At 50.6% G+C, this 18,315-nt stretch overlaps 1 protein-coding gene across 5 annotated transcripts in view; it reads right to left on the reverse strand.

Annotated features, from left to right (window-relative positions):
* The window catches only part of mocos (molybdenum cofactor sulfurase), a 464,568-nt gene that overhangs the window by 13,017 nt on the left and 433,236 nt on the right, over nucleotides 1-18,315 (reverse strand). The window lies entirely within an intron of this gene.

Here is an 18,315-nt window from a genome sequence, read left to right on the forward strand (position 1 = left end):
TCCTGTCTGGCTCAGAGACGTGGACCATATACAGCAGGCACCTCAAATCACTGGAGAAATACCACAACGATGTCTCCGCAAGATCCTGCAAATCCCCTGGGAGGATTGATGCACCACGTCAGTGTTCTCGATCAGGCCAACATTCCCAGCATCGAAGCACTGACCACACTTGACCAGCTCCGTTGGGTCGGCCACATTGTCCACATGCCCGACACAAGACTCCCAAAGCAAGCGCTCTATTCGGAACTCTTACACGGCCAGCGAGCCACAGGCGGGCACAGGAAACGATTCAAGGACACTCTCAAAGTCTCCTTGATAAAGTGCAACATTCACACCGACACCTGGGAATCCCGAGCCAAAGGCCACCCTAAATGGAGGAAGAGCATCCATAGGGCACTGAGCACCTCGAGTCTCGTTGCCGAGAGCATGCAGAAAATAAGTGCAGGCAGTGGAAGGGGTGTGCGGCAAATCAGACTTCCGATCCACCCTTTCCTTCAACGACTGTCTGTCCGACCCGTGACAGAGACTGTAATTCCCATATTGGACTGTACAGTCACCTGAAACTCAATTTCGAGGGACTGCCTAAAATGATGATGATGATGATGGATTACTGAGTGCAAAAGGACTTGCAGGGTGTCACAGCAGTCCAGCAGTGTGTCTTCCAACAGGTGGCTAGGATTGCTGAGGTGCCACCCTGGTGGAGTGCCAATGGCTCCATGGTGCACAAATATGCTGCCCTCCCAAAGGAAGTCAGTATTCATCCTCACGCCCCTTGCCATTTGTAGGGGAGGACGAAAACCCCCTCATTTTACCCAGAAGGAAAAGGGCTGTGGGATCAGTCTGTGCTGTGAATTGAAACCAATACGGTTTGACCTTGGCAGAGCAGTGATTGGACGGGGGAGGACACCGGAGGGCCAATGATGGGACAGAGTCAGCCCGAAGCATGTGGCTTTCAAGCCAATGAGAGAGCACTTGCTCGAAAACTGTGGGACTGACCCATAGCCATTATCGGGCTATTGTCTTCCCCATGTTTACACTATGGAAGGAAATTATGCAGACATTTTGAAAACTAGGGAACCCAAAACAAACCAAGGGCCTACACAATGGCTACAGGAGGCCAACCAAATTAACACCTACTCAAACCTTGAGTAGGTTAGAAAACCTGAATTGGAAGAAAATTATGCCGACCTTCAGAAACCAGGGAACCCAAAACAACCCAAGGGCCTACACAATGGCTACAGGAGGCCAACGCAATCAACACCCATTCAAACCTTGAGTAGGTTAACATCAGTGGAAAAAACCCGCAATAATCTAAAACTGCTGCATTTTTCAAAATCACAAATTTTGGGAAGAATCGATTTCAGCAGGAGAGGTGGACTGGATAATCTGGCTATAAAAAGGGGTTTCTGACGCATTGTGTGTGGTTCCCTGCTCTCGTGATCCAACAATCAGCAAATCTCCCGACACTGAAGGAAAACCAGTGTCCGACGCCACCGAAGATAGAAGAAACAAACCACGAGACTGCAGAAAGGCATAGTAGTGAGTATAACCTCTGGTCCCCGGAACTCCCAACTCAGTTAGGCCAGGAAAGGTGGGAGGTTGGGCATTATACTGCTAAACTTGTGTAAAGATTTTCGTTGTGTCCGTTTAGTGGGATTTAGGGGGATTGTTTTGTTGGTGTATTACTGTTTGTTGAGATACACCTTGTCAAATAAATTGGAAGCTGAAGTTCCTCTTGGAATCACCTTGTCTCAGTTCTATTGTATTACATCTCCTGATCGTGAGTCTTATGTCAGAACAGTGTTAGGGAAGCTAGGAGTGCCTTGAAAATGCTCAACTGTGTGTCACAGGCTAGGGAAGAAGGGGTTAGGAGTGTTTGACACTCACAGGTGCCTCACAGGCTAGGCATAAGCTGTGGGGACGCACGAATCTCAAACCCCGCCTTCATAAGCTGTGGACACAGTCTCTCCAGGGGTGCTCTTGCAGCACTCAGGGTACCTCACAGGCCAGGCATAAGCTGTGAGGGCAGAAGCCCAGAGAGAGACACCCAAGGCACAACAACACTCCCTGAAAACCCCTTACAGAACATGGTGACCGTGGCAGGACATAAGCAAACAGGAGATGTTAATATAACAGATGAGGTGATAAGAGAGGAAACTAAAATGGAGGAGAGAATTTCCTCATACATTTTTGGCAAGGTGAACCTCACCAAACCTTGGGTGCAAGCCCTCACTTGGGCAGAGCGCCCAGTGGATGCTGCTGCCCAGTGGACAACAGGGAAGGACCACAACCGCAGGGTGGAAAAGGCCATCTGGCTTATCTGCTTCACCCGCCAAGCCCGAAAGCTCGACCAACGGGTGAAGGACTTGGAACAGAGTCTTCAGAAATCAGAGGAGCTCTCTGCTATCTGGGCTGTGGTTGGGGACAACCTGCTGGCTGAATTAGCTGAGGAGCAGCAAGGGAAGAGGCAGTTGGAGGAGATCTTCCTAAATAGCCGGGACTATCTTCAGTGTCAGGTCACTGAGACCAAGGGTAGTGAGGGGTCCCTCCGGGAACAGAACTCTCAGTACACCCAGAAAATTTGGGAACTAGAGAATAAATTAAAAGACGTACAGGCAGCCTATAAAGTGGCCAGCAGCAGTGAGTTTGCAGATCACGGTCCCTGCCAGGAGAGGATTAAAACTCTCACCCACACTCTATCCCAGGCAAAGGGGATGGTCGCCCTGATAGGACCCGGAGGGACAAAGGAGAGTATTGGGGATTAGAGGAGAATCCAAAGGCAAGAGACGCCCGACCACCTCCTGAGGCACCGGTGGTTTGTCCGGTGGGGTACCAGGAGCAGCGGGACATGCAGGTAGTAGCATACCCAGGGTTGGAGGCAGGACCAATGTGTTCCGCTCGGCAGCAGGGATGTGAGGCTCCAGCCGAGGGTCAATTAAGGACTGGATCAGGCGACTAGGCACTGTCTGCTGCACCGGGTATGGTGGGACAGCTGGAGGTAGAGGGACCAGCGCAGAAAGATCCTGAACAAGGGCAGATGTGCCCGGTCAGGCAGCGCAAGTACGGTCCTCCACAGGCAGGTGGCCAAGGTCGGGGAGCGCTGAGAGCAACTTTATTATTCCCCATGGAGTTCAATCACTCAGGGCCATGGTGGCCCATTTGGCCAAACTCACTCGCAGCGGGGACCCGTCTATCCACTTTATGGAGGTGATGCAGGCAGGGGAAATTAATGGGTGCAACGAGGAAGAGACAGCCAAGCTGCTGCTCTTCTCTCTGGACAGCAAATTGTACCAGGCCCTACCGGCAGAATGCTGGAGGGGACAGCGTACATTTACTGAGATCCAGAGGGCCGTCCTTGAGGCTATGGTTCGAAAGGACATGGCAGCTCGCAGGGGAAACCCCGCAGGCGTTTGCGGACAGGCTGTGGGTGGTATACCACGCAGCCTGTGGGGAGCTCCTCGACTGGGCGAATCTTTCCGCGGTACAGACTGGCCGCTGGCTGAGGATGCTGGTGGCAAACTTCTTGCCCCAGCTCAAGGCCAGGGCAGAACTGTGGTTCGATTCCCGGGACCCCAACCTCACCGAGGAAGCAGTGGTCAGGCAACTGGCACTGGTCCAACGGAATGGAGGAGGGGAGGAGGAGAAAACCTCCAAAGGTCGGGTAAATGAAGTAAAACCCAACTCGATTCCCAAAAGGGAATGGCACCAGGAGGGTGGCCGCTCGTCTGATAAGGAGGGAGTGTGCTACGGGTGCGGGAAAGCTGGCAATTTTAAAAGGGATTGCAGGAGCCCAGTAAAGAGATATGGGGGGAGAAGTTCTTTAGGAGCCGCCCAGAGTGGGGGAAGTGGAGGGAGCTCCTCACCATCCCTTGATGAGATAGTAGCTGCAGTGAGGACAGCGCTGGAGGGGACTGGGAAGGTAGCCACGGCAACAGGCAGGGAAACACCAGCAACCCTGCCGTGACTAGCCCAGACCCAGCCTGCATACCTGTGCCCACTAGAATACAACCCCTGGGGACGAGCCTGGGTTAAGATGGAGGTTGAGGGTGTATTGGGTACTTACCTTTTGGACACTGGTGCTTCCAGCACGATAGTCCATTCGGAGGACCCCGCAACCTCACCTCTATCAAACGGGGTGCCGTATCAACTAGTTGGGTTCACAGGAAATGAGAAGGTTGTGTTTTTCTCAGTCCCGCTCGCAGTTCATTTAGGAGCACTCCAAACACAATGGAATTGCGTTCTGATGAACTGGGAGCAGGTGGGAAAAGGGATCTTGGGGGCTGATTTCATCATCGCTCGCCAGATCCTAGTAGGCTTGAGGAATCACTGTCCATGGGGCACAGTGGGCACGGGAGCAGAGGAAGAAGTCATGGTTATTGATAAGAAACAGGGAAAAGGGACTCTGTGTACAATGAAGCCAAAAGGGGGTTACGACCTGGAGGTTCTGGTCGGTAACACCCCGGCCGAGTACCGGGCCTATGTGCAAGCAAATCTTGCAGCATTTGCCACCCATAAACACGATTGTGGGAGAGTCACAGGAGTGGAGGTTAGAATAGATGGGGATCCCATGTCCCGCCCGCAAAAGCAGTATGGCTTTCCCCAAGAGGCAGAAGCAGACTTGGAGACAGCTTTAAGCTCGCTTGTCGAGCAGGGTGTTTTGAGACCCATAGCCACCCATGTCAACTCCCCGCTTTGGCCGGTTAGGAAACCGGACAATTCTTGGAGGGCTACGGTGGATTATAGGATGCTCAATAAAAACATCCCAGCTTGTGCTCCCACAGTAGCGGCGGTTGCGGATCTGATAGGGGAAATCCCTGCATCCGCAACCATGTTCACAGTGTTGGACATATCCAACGGGTTCTGGTCTATCCCTGTACGGAGGGAAGACCAGTACAAGTTTGTCTTCACCTTGAGGGAACAGCAGTATACATGGAGCTGCCTCCCACAGGGCTTTCATAATAGTCCCAGCATCTTTCACCAATGCATGGCGAACTGCTTAAAAGGCTTCAGCCAACCACACCAGCTGGTCCAGTATGTGGACGACCTGTTGTTGTTCACAGACAGCAGTGAGGAAAACGGTCCACTGCTGGCCGAACTGCTGGTCTTACTGAAGGAATGGGGTTTTAAAGTTAACCCCAAGAAAGCCCAGATAGGTCTAGGAGAGGTAAAATTCCTGGGCCTGACGATAAGGGCAGGAGAAAGGGCCATTGATGAGGCTAGAAGAAAGGCAGTGCAGGAACTCCCTGTCCCTAGGGATGTGTCGGGGGTAAGGTCTTTCCTGGGAATCACTGGCTACTGTAGGGACTTCATCAAGGACTATGCAGCCACTGCCGCCCCTCTGCTCAGACTCCTACATAAGGGGGTCGAGTGGGAATGGGACGAGGGCTGTGAGGCAGCATTTGTCCATCTTAAGATAGACCTGCAGGTAGCACCAGCCCTAGGGGCAATTGATGGGGGGGGAGGAATTCTTCCTGGAGGTGGCAGCCAGTGGTGACAGCTTAAGTGCAGTGTTGCTCCAGGGGCGAAACGGTCAGCTGAGACCAGTGGTGTACTCCTCCAGGGTCCTCACGGAGGTAGAAAAGGGATACTCCAGTTGTAAGAGGCACTTGCTTGCCACCCACTGGGCAGTAAAGAGAGCTCAGATCGTCTCAGACCGGAATATCCCCCATTACACTCCTCACCCATCATACCCCGACGCAGATGCTGTTGGATGGGAGGATTAAGGACGGGACAGTGAGCAGTGCTAGAATCACTCGCTGGACCCTCCTCCTCTCCCAAATGACTTTAAAGGTCAAGGGCCTCTGCGAGCCCAGGCTCGCAGCAAATTTAATCTATCCAGGGCAGCTGCATAGATGCTCTGTGGAGGGGGTATGGGACATCAACTTTGGATTTCGGGCAGGGATACACCCCACAGGCCGCGAGATCTACGTTGATGGCTCCAGTTCAGTGTCCGCGGGTACAAGACTCACGGGCTGCGGAGTTTGGGATCCCAAGGCAGGGATTGCCTTGGCTCTTAAACTTCCATGCACCCTGAGCGCCCAGCAGGCGGAACTCTCGGCGGTGATGTATGTGGTCACACACCCCGAGGAATTCCCTACTCCATACACGATTTGCTCGGACAGCATGTTCACTTGCAATTCGTGTACAGAGTATCTGGCGATTTGGTCACGCCGGGGGTACACCTCTGCGGATGGGAAGCCCCTTGTGACCAAACCACTGCGAGAAAAGATCGTGGCTGCAGTGGGAGAAACCGGGGATGTATATATCCATAAGGTAAAGGCCCACTCCAAAATTGAGCCACGGGGGGAAGGTAACCAACAGGCAGACCTGCTGGCAAGGGAAGGTGCTCGTACAGGTCACCCATGGACCCATACGAGGCAGGCAGGATAGCAGCAGCAAGAAGCAAGCCAGGGACACAAGGGAGTGTAGGGCCGGCTGCGGCCCCGGACCTTAAAGTAGTCCAGATGCAGGATCCGGTCCTGAAGGCTGCCTTGGCTGCGATTAAAAGGGGGGGAAAAGGCGGAGGGCCCATACAGTGCTGCAGATATTGCTGTGCGGGAAGGCATGTTGTTTAAAGGGGACAAATGGGTAGTGCCGCCACAACACCGGAGGGAATTCCTTCAGCTGGCCCATGACGGTCCAGGTGCGGGACACCCTGGGCCGGAATCTACCTGGCAACGGGTAGAAAAGGCAGGGTGGTGGCCAGACCTCCGGGAAGACGTCCGCGACTTCTGTGCGGGCTGTCTGGTTTGCGCTGCAAACAACCCGGATCCCCAGAAAAGGAAGGTGTCTATGGGACACGTCAGGCGGGTAGAGGGACCATGGCAGTCGATCCAGATCGACTACATCGGACCCCTACCGGCCGCCCAGGGAGGTTATAAATACTGCCTCGTCCTGGTGGATGTGTTTTCCAAGTGGGTGGAAGCCTTCCCTTGCCGAACAGCTACCGCGGTGGGGACTGCAAAAATCCTGGTGAGGGTGGTGTTCTCTCGGTGGGGTCTACCTCAAATCGTGGAGTCCGACCAGGGAAGCCACTTCACCGGCCAGGTGATGCAGGCCACCCTAAAGGTGCTGGGGATAAGAGCCAAATGGCATGTCGCCCACAACCCTCAGTCCTCAGGCCCCGTAGAACGCCTGAACCGGACCCTAAAGGAAAGGCTGCGCAAGGAGACGGGAGACCCACCGAACAAGTGGGTGGAGGTCTTACCGTTGGTCCTCATGGGAATCCGGGCCAGTCAGTCAAAGAGCACAGGGTACTCACCCCATGAGCTGATGACTGGCCGGATCATGAGAACCCCAGTGCATGTGTTGGTGCCGGTTCTCACCGAAGGGCAGCTTCGAGAGGTGAACCGGGACCGCTTCGTCAGGAATCTGTTTGAACAGCTTCAACAGATTCACTGGCAGGCGGCCAACAACATGGGTAAACAGCACCGTACCAGTCGGCTGCTGCTGGAACCCCGCAGTCACCATGATTGGGAGGTGGGCGACCAGGTGATGGTGAGAAGCTTCGCCCGGGTCGGGGTATTTGAACCACTGTATATGGGACCATACAGCATAGTCGACAAGGCTAGCCCTATGGTCTATGCGGTTCGATTGCCTTGCCGGGTGAAGTGGTATCACATTAATCAGTGGAAATTGTTTGACCCCAAAAGAGGTAAAAAACAGAGGGGACGAGCAAGGGAAGGGAATCAGGCACTGGGGGAAGAACAGGCCCCGGTGGATTTGGAGGCTCAGGAGGAGGCAGCGGGCCCCGAAGCTCTACAGCCGGGGCTGGTTCACTGCTCCTGTAAGGATATCCCACCACTGGGTAGAGGTTCCCAGCCCACTAACAGAAGTAAGGAGAAAGGCTCTACCATTAGCAAGGTCCAAGGGGAAGCTGAACCTCCCATGGTGGATCAGCTGGGGCTAGCCCAAGAGGTGGAGGAGATAGCATTGCAGCCCATAACATGGGACTCTGCACCGACAGTAAGGAGGAGTAACAGAGTGCCACAGCCCAGGGCGTTGTGGTCCCCTGTTTACTTAGCTCCCCGCCCCAGACCGAGAAGGCGAAAGGCAACAGGGAGAGTGCTCTGTTGCACTAGCAAGGGTCTCCCACCGATTATCAGGGGCTCGGGAGGGTCTTGGAGGGCAGCACAAGACTCATTAAGGGGGACTATACGAGCTCCTCAGCGGAGGGCATCCTGGTCCCCAGGGTACGGTCAGCCGAGTGGTCGATGACGCCTGCATAGTGACAGGATGTAGCCTGGCCACCCGGGGAGGAGTGGCGATGTATATATTTTCCCTTCCTGTTTTGTTACTTTGTGTTGTGTACATATGTGTTTCGGTAAGGCAGTGACGGTTGGGTACAGCATTTTTTGTGTTCAGAACAGTTATGCGGGCCGAGCCTGGAGAGGTCTCTCAAGGCAAGGCCATGTTCTTCTTGCCTTTCAGATGTCAACACCTCCCTACTGGACGTTAGTGATGCTGGTATCGCTAAGGATCTGCACCGAGCACCGAGGGGACACCGAGGACTCCCTGGTTTTTGGATGCTCCGGGGGCAGAGCGCCAACAGTGATCACAGGAGAAGGGACTCCGGCGGCGGATGGCTGGGTCACCTACTCCCACGAGGGGAGATGGCCTGGGTGGTTGGGATCGAACTCCACCAAGTACTCCAACCATAAGGACTTTACCTACGGAGAGGCCTCCATCCCCTGCCCGGAGATCACTGTGGCCACTTCCAGAGTGAGAGTGACAGAAGGCAGGAAGGTATGCCTAACTTGCCAAGGGGACATACCTCTGGGACGGTGGTGGTGGCTCAGAAAGCTCAAGAGGGACGTGGGAGACCGACACTCGGACTGGGAACGTCTGGATAATGATACCTACCGAATCATCATGGGGTCATCTGGCGGGGTCACGGTGTGCTGGGAGAAATGGTGGGCGTACGATCAAGGAATTTATTTGTGTATGTGGGGATCCACTCGCGTGTGTTCAGAGGGGGTCTCCATTGCTTTCTATAGGTGGTGGTCAGGATGCCCGTGATGGGGGCGTCCCCACGACCAGCACCTCTGTACCGAGTGGAGAATGTGGGAGTCATTCGTGGAGGGGTGCATGTCCAATTCCAAGAGGTCCCACCTTATGTCACAATGTGAGAGCACACTGTGACAGGTACAGACCTCTCGGGTTGTCGGAGCAAGGGAGCACAGGTAATCCTGTGCCCCCAGCACTTGAACGCTTTTGCAAGGCCACAATGCGGGTTCAGCACTGCTGGGGCAGAGCCTATCAATTGCACAATGTAGGTAATGGCCCCTAACCACATGCCTCCACAGGTAGCATATGTAGGCGGTGGGACATATTGTGTCACCACAAGTGCCCAACGGTATGAACACGGACCGGTAAGGTGGTGTCCAATACCGTACAGCAGCTTTTGCTTCAAACCCAGGGCAGAGGTTCAAGTGGCACACATCAGAATCACACCCATCCCTGAACCTTCCACGATTCACCTCATGGTACAAAACAACCTCAGCCACCTACAACAATATGTCGCCCATTTTGGCTATCCCATTGCCCCACTACCTGAGAAACTTACAGCCCTCCTCCAGGCAGTGGATTTGTCTCAAAACATTTTTACACCATGGAGCAGAAAACTGAAATTCTAGCAGGGGAGATTGCCCAGATTAAACTCCCAGCATGGTGGGATTTGGGAAAAAGGGCAGACATACCTGCATGGATCCGGATGGGATCGCATGCCTTAATAATCGGCCAACTCCTGATTGTAGCTTATCTGCTAGTTACAAGCTGTAAGCTCTGGAGAAAAAGAAAAAGAAAGCAGTTCCTCAGGCTACTACACAGACAGGAGAGCCGTTGCTAAACACTCAAGGCGTGTAAACAAAGCTTGACCGCGACACTTAGGTGGTTTTGTTATTCCCAGGGATGACTGCGTTTTCATACATGGCCCCTGGGGAGTTTGCAGGGCAGGTTTCTTTGTTTTACGGTTAAGACTGAAATGAGACTCAATGTACAATTGCTGCTGTAACCTTAAGTACATATATGTATATTGCTGTCGTATATTGTAACCTGTTGGATTCTGTGTTTTGTACCGCGTTAAAGGAATTACGATATATATTGACGGGATCAGTTTAGAGTTAAACTGGGGAAAGTTGGGCAATTTGGGAGACCTCGGGTTTTCTCACCACCCTGAACTTTGACACACTCGAGTGGTGTCTGACTGCGTCAGATGGGGGATTATGTAGGGGAGGACGAAAACCCCCTCATTTTACCCAGAAGGAAAAGGGCTGTGGGATCAGTCTGTGCTGTGAATTGAAACCGATATGGTTTGACCTTGGCAGAGCAGTGATTGGATGGGGGAGGACACCGGAGGGCCAATGGTGGGACAGAGTCAGCCCGAAGCATGTGGCTTTCAAGCCAATGGGAGAGCACTTGCTCGAAAACTGTGGGACTGACCCATAGCCATTATCGGGCTATTGTCTTCCCCATGTTTACACTATGGAAGGAAATTATGCAGACCTTTTGAAAACTAGGGAACCCAAAACAAACCAAGGGCCTACACAATGGCTACAGGAGGCCAACCCAATTAACACCTACTCAAACCTTGAGTAGGTTAGAAAACCTGAATTGGAGGAAAATTATGCCGACCTTCAGAAACCAGGGAACCCAAATCAACCCAAGGGCCTACACAATGGCTACAGGAGGCCAACGCAATCAACGCCCATTCAAACCTTGAGTAGGTTAACATCAGTGGAAAAAACCCGCAATAATCTAAAACTGCTGCATTTTTCAAAATCACAAAGCCCACCAATGGGAAGAATCGATTTCAGCAGGAGAGACGGACTGGATAATCTGGTTGTAAAAAGGGGTTTCTGACGTAGTGTCTGTGGTTCTCTGCTCTCGTGATCCAACAACCACAACCAGCAAGTCTCTCGACCCTGAAGGAAAACCAGTGTCCGAAGACACCGAAGATAGAAGAACAAACCACCAGACTGCAGAAAGGCACAGTAGTGAGTATAACCTCTGGTCCCCGGAACTCCCAACTCAGTTAGGCCAGGAAAGGTGGGAGGTTGGGCATTGTATGCTAAACTTGTGTAAAGATTTTCGTTGTGTCCGTTTAGTGGGATTTAGGGGGATTGTTTTGTTGAGATACACCTTGTCAAATAAATTGGAAGCTGAAGTTCCTCTTGGAATTACCTTGTCTCAGTTCTATTGTATTACATCTCCTGATCGTGAGTCTTATATCAGAACAGTGTAAGGGAAGCTAGGAGCGCCTTGAAAATGCTCAACTGTGTGTCACAGGCTAGGGAAGAAGGGGTTAGGAGTGTTTGACACTCACAGGTGCCTCACAGGCTAGGCATAAGCTGTGGGGACGCACGAATCTCAAAACCCCCCTTCATAAGCTGTGGACACAGTCTCTCCAGGGGTGCTCTTGCAGCACTCAGGGTACCTCACAGGCCAGGCAGAAGCCCAGAGAGAGACACCCAAGGCACAACAACACTCCCTGAAAACCCTTACACATTCCGCAGTGCCCTTGCTGTTGCCTGTTAGCCAGCCAGCCCAGATTGTTGCTGCCTATGCTAAAATGCTCGGCCCAGAACTGCTCGAGGTTCTCCTCCAAGGCCATCTGCAGTCACTTCTACTGAAAGTCAGCAGCATTCCACCAGCAATGCTGCAGTCACTGGGGTAGCACTGCATAGGAGCACTAGGACTGGCAACAGCACATGCAAGACAGGCACTAAGGGAATGCACAAGGGTGATTCATTGACTTTTGCATGCAATATGGCATGATTTCATTTATAAATTTAGTTTGGAATGTTTATTTTGTGGTGGCTTTTATTTTTGCATTGTGAACAAGTGGATGCTGTGATGGTCAGTGACAGAGACAAGGTAAGGTGTGGGACTGTTGGTGAATGGGGAACTGGGGTTGGCGGTACTGGCATCGCACTCAGATGAGTTCTTCACGGACATCCCGTGTAGAAAGGGGCTGTCTCGCTTGCCTCCTCTCTTCCTCTTCCTCCTCCTCAGCTGCTTGCCATGTAGCTGTCGGCAAGGGCTGTGCCCTCATGATGGCAAAGTTGTGCCGCATGTCACAAATCTTGACACCCACTCTGCCGAGTCTTCGGGGATCCTCCAGAGTGGTCCAGGTAGCAGAAGCGTTATGTAAGGACAGCAATGGTCTGCTTTGTTAGTTTCTGGACATGGCTTTCGTTATAAGCATGCTGCGCAAGTGTGCGTGGGTTGCAAACCGGAGTCACGAGCAATGTTGTCAGCGAATAGTCCTTGTCACCCAGTAGCCACCCTTTGGTTTGCCGTGGTGGTTCAAATGCAGCTGGAACAGTGGCCTGCCACAGAATGAAGGCATCATGATTGCTGCCAGGATACCGGGCACTGGCCTGCATGATTTGCTGCCTATGGTCACATATCAGTTGGACGGTGAGGGAGTGGAATCTCTTTTGGTTCTCGTATATGGCAGAGTTGACATTCGGCACTCGCATAGAGATGTGTGTGCAGTCAATGGTACCCTGCACAATGGGGAAGCCTGAAATATTAGTGAAGCCACATGCATGCTATGCCTGCTTGTCTCTGGCAAGGGAGAATGAAATGTAGTTAGCTCTTTTTGAATAGAGAGGCTCAGTGACCTCTCTTACACAACAGTGGACGGCAAACTGCGAGATGTTGCAAATAATTCCAGCTCCAGCCTGGAAAGAGCCAGACACATAAAAGTTGATTGCCACAGTCACCTTTACAGTCACTGGCAATGCAGTCCCTGCTCTGAGGCTGCAGTTGTGGCTGCAGCAGGTGGCAGATTTCAGTGAGGACGTCCTTACTGAAGTGCAGAAACATAGAAAATAGGTGCAGGAGTAGGTCATTCGGCCCTTCGAACCTGCACCACCATTCAATAAGATCATGGCTGATCATTCACCTCAGTACCCCTTTCCTGCTTTCTCTCCATACCCCTTGATCCCATTAGCCATAAGGGCCATATCTAACTCCCTCTTGAATATATCTAACGAACTGGCATCAACAACTCTCTGTGGTAGAGAATTCCACAGGTTCACAACTCTCTGAGTGAAAAAGTTTCTCCTCGTCTCGGTCCTAAATGGCTTACCCCTTATCCTTAGACTGTGATCCTGGTTCTGGACTTCCCCAACATTGGGAACATTCTTCCTGCATCTAACCTGTCCAGTCCCGTCAGAATTTTATATGTTTCTATGAGATCCCCACTCATTCTTCTAAACTCCAATGAATACAGGCCCAGTCGATCCAGTCTCTCCTCATAGGTCAGTCCTGCCATCCCAGGAATCAGTCTGGTGAACCTTCGCTTCACTCCCTCAATAGCAAGAACGTCCTTCCTCAGATTAGGAGATCAAAACTGAACACAATATTCCAGGTGAGGTTGAAAAAAGACTCACACATTGTTCCTCGCTGAGGTTCAGGTAGGAGCATTGCTCCCTGAGCACCCTGACGGATATGGACTCCTGCTGAGAGCCCTTCTCCCCCTCCTCCCTCTTCCAGCAGCTTGTTCTGCTCTGCGTGTCCTCTGTTCATTCTCCAAGTTATGCTGTATTCCAAGGGGAATGCCTACTAGTGCACCCATGTCTGGGATCAAATGGTTGGTGCAGAAGCCTTGAAGTCAACAAAATGTCCTTTAGCACCTGCCACACCACTTGCTGTAGACTTTCGCAAATTGAAACAACTAGACAAAGCACCAAACACTTATAGAATTGTAGCAACAGCCATAAGAATCAACCAGCAGCTAACCTGTAAGTAGTCGATGATCCCTATAAATAGCGCTGGTGGTGGTCCTTCCTGCTGCTGACACGTGTTCAGCTTTGCGAGATTAAGAGAGTGTGTTGGCAGGAGCGCTGAACTCCAAAATGGCACCGTTGATGTCAAATCTGCATTACACACTGATTGACGTCATGATCTGTCTGTTCTGCATACTTCTGGTGGACGTCCACTGCGCGCGTGTGCTAACCCCTGCACCAATATGGTGTCCGGAATGATACGTTCCACAAGTTTGTGCGTGTACCGCGGATGCAATTTTGAAACATAGAAACATAGAAATATAGAAAACATAGAAAGACAGAAACATAGAAACATAAGTATGCATAACATATGCATCCCAGAGTACTTAAGGAGGTGGCCTTGGAAATAGCGGATGCACTGACAGTCATTTTCCAACATTCCATAGACTCTGGATCAGTTCCCATGGAGTGGAGGGTAGCCAATGTAACGCCACTTTTTAAAAAAGGAGGGAGAGAGAAAACAGGGAATTATAGACCGGTCAGCCTAACATCGGTAGTGGGTAAAATGATGGAATCAATTATTAAGGATGTCATAGCAGCGCATTTGGAAAGAGGTGACAGGATTTGTGAAAGGGAAATCATGCTTGACAAACCTTCTGGAAATTTTTGAGGATGTTTCCAGTAGAGTGGACGAGGGAGAACCAGCTGATATGGTGTATTTGGACTTTCAGAAGGCTTTCGACAAGGTCCCCCACACAAGAGATTAATGTGCAAAGTTAAAACACATGGGATTGGGGGTAGTGTGCTGACGTGGATTGAGAACTGGTTGGCAGACAGGAAGCAAAGAGTAGGAGTAAATGGGTACTTTTCAGAATGGCAGGCAGTGACTAGTGGGGTACCGCAAGGTTCTGTGCTGGGGCCCCAGCTGTTTACACTGTACATTAATGATTTAGACGAGGGGATTAAATGTAGTATCTCCAAATTTGCGGATGACACTAAGTTGGGTGGCAGTGTGAGCTGCGAGGAGGATGCTATGAGGCTGCAGAGTGACTTGGATAGGTTAGGTGAGTGGGCAAATGCATGGCAGATGAAGTATAATGTGGATAAATGTGAGGTTATCCACTTTGGGTGGTAAAAACAGAGAGACAGACTATTATCTGAATGGTGACAGATTAGGAAAAGGGGAGGTGCAACGAGACTTGGGTGTCATGGTACATCAGTCATTGAAGGTTGGCAAGCAGGTACAGCAGGCGGTTAAGAAAGCAAATGGCATGTTGGCCTTCATAGCGAGGGGATTTGAGTACAGGGGCAGGGAGGTGTTTCTTCAGTTGTACAGGGCCTTGGTGAGGTCACACCTGGAGTATTGTGTCCAGTTTTGGTCTCCTAACTTGAGGAAGGACATTCTTGCTATAGAGGGAGTGCAGCAAAGGTTCACCAGACTGATTCCTGGGATGGCGGGACTGACATATCAAGAAAGACTGGATCAACTGGGCTTGTATTCACTGGAGTTCAGAAGAATGAGAGGGGATCTCATAGAAACGTTTAAAATTCTGACGGGTTTAGACAGATTAGATACAGGAAGAATGTTCCCAATGTTGGGGAAGTCCAGAACCAGGGGTCACAGTCTAAGGATAAGGGGTAAGCCATTTAGGACCGAGATGAGGAGAAACTTCTTCACCCAGAGAGTGGTGAACCTGTGGAATTCTCTACCACAGAAAGTTGTTGAGGCCAATTCACTAAATATATTCAAAAAGGAGTTAGATGTAGTCCTTACTACTAGGGGGATCAAGGGGTATGGCGAGAAAGCAGAAACGGGGTACTGAAGTTGCATGTTCAGCCATGAACTCATTGAATGGCGGTGCAGGCTAGAAGGGCCGAATGGCCTACTCCTGCACCTATTTTCTATGTTTCTAATTTTGAAGCTGTAAGGACACTCATAACGCCCATGTCAGACTTCATCACCTAGAAAAAAGGCATCTGAGAGATGATGTTATCGAGGCATATTTGATTGTTAAGGAAATAGAAAAAATAACCCACAAGATCACTTTAAATTAAATTGCAAAAGTAGAACAAGCGGACACAGATTCAAACTAATAAAAGGTAAATGTAGGATTGCTATCAGGAAATTCTTCAAATAGAGAATGATTAAGATGTGGCATAGACTTCCAGGTAAAACAGTGGAAACAAAAATCATGGAATCATTTAAGAAACAATTGGAGGCTACAATGGGAGGGTTTTAGCTAAGTTCTGGATAGTAGAAATAAGATTGGCTGAATGGTTTTCCATATCATTCAGAAATCAGAAAAACATCTCAACTACATTAGTGTGACATTTTCCATATCGGCCATGTTTACAACCTCTCTGAAAAAGTACACCAATTTAAAGCCAATTAATGCTGAATTATATGCAGGATTGTAAACTCTCACCCACTTGGAACTAGATTGAGGCAGTCGAAACTCATTTCACACGTGCCCTTTACAGAGAAGGAACTTTCAATCTATCAGTTTAGCTAGATAAAACTAATGTCCTGGAGGGGAAAAATTGGTGTGATTTTGTGCTGCCAGATAGGAGCCGTGCTTCACAAAGAAAATGAGTTAGAGAATCGGGGCTTCAGTGCTTTAGCCGTATCTCTGACCTGAATACCCTACAAAGAACTCCCCGTTGAGAACACAGGATCATGGGATCACCCTCAATGTGCCAACACACTGCACCAGGCAAACCTACTAAATTGACTGCTTTTATGTAAACAAGTCCATTGCCGGCAATTTTTCTGGAGCTGCTCCTGCTTTGCTGCAGTAATGTCACTGAAAGTCTGGTGGAATCCCCTTTTCTGTCAAGGTTATGGTAGTGGAGTGGGAGCAGCTCTGTGGAAATTTCCGACTCATGTTCCAAGAAAACATTAATTTGTATTTATATAGCGCCTTTAATGTAGTAAAATGTCCCAAGGTGCTTCACAGGAGTATTCTAAAACAAAAAACTTGACACCGAGCCACATAAGGAGAAATTAAGGCAGGTGACCAAAAGCTTGGTCAAAGAGGTAGTTTTTAAGGAGCGTCTTAAAGGAGGAAAGAGAGGTAGAGAGGCGGAGAGGTTTAGACCGGGAGTTCCAGAGCTTAAGGCCTTGGCAACAGAAGGCACAGCCACCAATGGTTGAGCGATTATAATCAGGGATGCTCAAGAGGGCAGAATTAGAGGAGCGTTGCAATCTTGGGGGGTTGTGGGGCTGGAAGAGATTAGAGGTAGGGAGGGGTGAGGCCATGGAGGGATTTGAAAACAAGGGTGAGAATTTTGAAATCAAGGCATTGCTTAACCGGGAGCCAATGTAGGTCAGCGAGCACAGGGGTGATGGGCGAGCGGGACTTGGTGCGGGTTAGGACATGGGCAGCTGAGTTTTGGATCACCTCAAGTTTGTGTAGGGTAAAATGTGGAAGGCCAGCCAGAAGTGCGTTGGAATAGTCAAATCTAGAGGTAACAAAGGCATGGATGAGGGTTTCAGCAGCGGATGAGCTGAGGCAAGGGTGGAGATGGGCGATGTTATGGAGGTGGAAATAGGCGGCCTTAGTTATGCTGCAGATATGTGGTTGGAAGCGCATTTCAAGGTCTTATATGTCAGCAAGGTCACTAACAGTGTGGTTCAGCCTCAGACAGATGTTAGGGAGAGGGATGGAGTCAGTGGCTAGGGAACGGAGTTTGTGGAGGGGACCAAAAACAATGGCTTCAGTCTTCCCAATATTTAATTGGAGAACATTTCTGCTCATGAAGAACTGGATGTTGGACAAACAGTCTGACAATTTAGAGAACATGAAGGGGTTGAGAGAAGTGGTGGTGAGGTCGAGCTGGGTGTCATCAGTGTACATGTGGAAAGTGATGCTGTGTTTTCGGATGATATCGTCAAGGGGCAGTATGTAGATGAGAAAGGAGGGGGTCAAGGATAGATCCTTGGGGGATACCAGAAGTAATGATGTGGGAGTGGGAAGAGAAGCCATTACAGGTGATTATCTGGCTATGATAAGATAATGGACGACGGTGGAGAGGTGTTGGAGAAGGTTCGAGTGGTCAACCGTGTCAAAGGCTGCAGCAAGTCAAGAAGGACGAGCAGGAATAGTTTACCTTTGTCACAGTCACAAAGGACGTCATTTGTGACTTTGATGAGAGCCGTTTCGGTACTGTGGCAGGGGTGGAAACCTGTTTGGAAGGATTCAAACATGGAATTGCGAGAAAGATGGGCATGGATTTGAGAGACGACAACACGTTCAAGGACATAGGAGAGGAAAGGGAGGTTGGAGATGAGGCAGTAGTTTGCAAGGACAGAAGGGGAAAGGGTTTTTTGAGGAGAGGGGTGATGACAGCAGATTTGAGGGAGAGGGGGACAGTACCTGAGGAAAGAACCGTTAACAATGTCGGCTAACATGGGAGCCAGAAGTGGAACTTGGGTGGTTAGCAGTTTGGTGGGAATAGGGTCGAGAGAGCAGGAAGTAGGTCTCATGGATAAGATGAGCACGGAGAGGTCATGAGGGGAGATCGGAGAGAAACTGGAGAAAGGTGCGAGTTCAGAGCGAGGGCGGGATGGGGGAACCTT

The sequence above is a fragment of the Pristiophorus japonicus genome, chromosome 5 (assembly GCF_044704955.1).
Source record: "Pristiophorus japonicus isolate sPriJap1 chromosome 5, sPriJap1.hap1, whole genome shotgun sequence".
NCBI classification, from domain to species: Eukaryota; Metazoa; Chordata; class Chondrichthyes; family Pristiophoridae; genus Pristiophorus; species Pristiophorus japonicus.